The sequence below is a fragment of the Papaver somniferum genome, unplaced genomic scaffold (genome assembly GCF_003573695.1).
Source record: "Papaver somniferum cultivar HN1 unplaced genomic scaffold, ASM357369v1 unplaced-scaffold_21, whole genome shotgun sequence".
Lineage (NCBI taxonomy): Eukaryota > Viridiplantae > Streptophyta > Magnoliopsida > Ranunculales > Papaveraceae > Papaver > Papaver somniferum.
In genome coordinates, this window is record NW_020631041.1 from 13,256,397 (window position 1) to 13,259,154 (window position 2,758).

General features: G+C 34.4%; 1 long non-coding RNA gene across 1 annotated transcript; it reads right to left on the minus strand.

The window, feature by feature from the left end:
* Nucleotides 1-1,290: 1,290 nt before the first annotated feature.
* On the minus strand, nt 1,291-1,677 carry LOC113339957. The gene is made up of 3 exons (XR_003355199.1): nt 1,594-1,677; nt 1,401-1,497; nt 1,291-1,301 (listed from the first exon to the last, which is right to left on the minus strand). It is a non-coding gene; the product is annotated as an uncharacterized LOC113339957 (long non-coding RNA).
* Between the last annotated feature and the right edge of the window lie 1,081 nt (nt 1,678-2,758).

The following is a 2,758-nucleotide window of genomic DNA, read 5'->3' on the forward strand; positions in this document are numbered from 1 at the left end:
GAAATAGCAGGTGGTGTGCTATATCGATCAGCTGATAGGAAGGTATGGATTAATTGAATTTCAAACATGTCAGACAAATTGAAGAGCATTTAAACAGAAAAATTGCTACAACTTAAAAGGCATATCACATTAGAATGTCATCAGGTGGAATAGCAACAAACAGTCTCACTAGCTATTCTGATATTTTCCAAGTGACCTAATCTATTTGTTGGGGGGGGGGGGGGTTCCCTAGGTGAAGTACAGTATGTAAAGCTACGAAGCATTTAAGATTTAATCAGAAAAGCTTGGTTAGAAATTTGGTTCAACAGCAAACCAGACTGCAACTGCTCAGATTATAAAGCTATAATGACATCACATCCAGATACAACTCTGTCGAAGAGGAATGCATATAAAACAATTTGAGTATATATTGAGGATAATTACTGTAAAAAAAGTAGTATAACACATCGTTCTTATCCCAAAAAACCTTAAAACGACATTTCAAATCGGAGGCTCTTTTCCATTAAGAATAAGGGTCAGAAGTACTTCCCACCAATTTTCTTCAGATTTCCTCCAACTATATCAAGCTTCATGTCCTTAAGTTTGTCACTGTCAATTTGAAGCCTGTAAGCAGGTTTATGCTCAGCTTGCCCAATTACTAAACTCAGCACCGCCTATTTTTTTCCAGTTTTGAGTAAGTTGATGGCGTCCACCAATTTTACCTTTCATGTTCCTAGAACTGTAATTTTTCCTTTCCTCAAAATTCTTTAAATTTTCCTTTGCATTTTCAAGTATTTCATCCTCAGGTGTTTCATACCGTCCTTCGAGACTTTTGAAACCAACGGTAAATATTTCTTGAAGTTGTACCATGAGAATTCTGTACTTTCAAGAACATCTGCACAAACAACCTCTGCAAGCAAAGAAAGGACACATACTGATTTTTTTCATAAAGTGATTATAGTGGTATCGTACATACTATTTTTCTTATGCTAGCTCTCACTGAATGAAAATACTATTGTCAGGACTTCAAAAAAAATCAAAACCTTTATCAGTTTAAAGAATGAGTAAAATCTAACTACAGATTTATGTTGTACATGTATAGGTTCTATTCTTCCAGATGTGGAGTCGCCTCTCCAATTATTAGAAAGGAGAATTTTTCATGTCAGGAGCAGCTGATGGTTACTGATCAAAAGTAACTAACCATCAGAAAATGAATGAAAAACGGATCAGTAAAAGTATTATTACCCCAAATCCCATCTTTATGTATAGTGCTAATGCTGGTTTGTTATCCCAACAGACATGTAAGTAGAACTGCTTTATACCTGAATCATCAAATTCAAGATAATCAGTTGCATTAATTTTCCTCCTTACAACTAAGCATGCAATTTAGATGAATGGAAGAGAACTTAAGCATTACTCACCTTGTTGACGTGCACTTTTGGCAACAATTATGTTTGAGATTATGCCATGTTTCTGTGGTCCCCTTCTTTTGAAGGTGCTAAACAGATACACAGCTGGCTATAAAAATTTCCGGGCAAGATTCAAATCTTAATTAGGTGATTCTCAACATCAAAAAGCTAACTTAAACTAGATAATTATCCATTTATAATGCACCTCAGGATAAGTCTCCCCCTGTAACATGTACTTGAAACGAAAATCAAGAGTTCCAATGACATTTTTAAGCATGCCACTAAGCGCATTCTCGCCTTCCATTCTCACAGCAATGACGCACATGAACGGTTCTAAATAACACATCGTACATCGCCTCATTATCACATTAAACTCCTACATCGACAACATGTAAGACAATAAGCAGCACCATTATCATGTGATGCATTTACGAATTTAATTTTCAATAGGTGTAAGAGTAGTTTTACCTGATCGACGTGTTACTGCTTCTCGTAGCTAGCAACATATTTGTTTAATTACCAACTGAGTGTTTTCTGTAGCATTAACTAAATCAATTAAAAGGTACGCTAGAAACTATCAATATCGAATAATCCATGTTGGATGTATAAGAAACAATGGTCATACTTACATGCAGCTTGTAATACTTCTCAATCCTGTCCAACAGACAACATTCAGTTGTTTATCAAGAGCAAAGATCGTACCTGCAAAATAAAATATGGGCTAGGGTTTATTGATTATACCTATTATGGATTCAGAGAAACGAAAAGATAAAAATAAAAGGGTTAGGGATAACCAAGAGCAAATATTGTACCTGAAAAATAAAACATGGGTTAGGGTTTATTGATTTTATCTGCAAAACAAAATATGGGTTAAGGTTTATTGATTCATAGAAACGAAGAGACAGAAAAAAAAAAAAAAAAAAAAAAAGGGGGTTAGGGTTTACCAAGAGCAAAGATTGGACCTGCAAAATAAAATAAGGGTTAGGGTTTATTGATTTTACCTGCAAAAAAAACATGGGTTAAGGTTTATCGATTCAGAGAAACGAAAAGAGACAGAAAAAAAACAAATTAGGGTTTACCAAGAGAGACGATTGTACCTGTAAAATATAACTTGAGTTAAGAGAGAACGCCTTCTTATGTAAAAGATAAAGTCTTTGTCCCCTGGCTAGTTGCTTTTCTTTTCTTTGTATCATCATCTCCATGAAGAAAGCATATCCTAGGATTTGTTTTTAGGATTTTTTTTTTTTTATAGGTTTTATGAGCCGAAACAGAAAAGGGTTTTGTATGTTTTTTTTTTAGGTTTTATGTTTTGTGCCGGAAATTTGTGTGGAATTCCTCTTTTTTCTCTTTTTTGAGGAAAAGTGAAACGA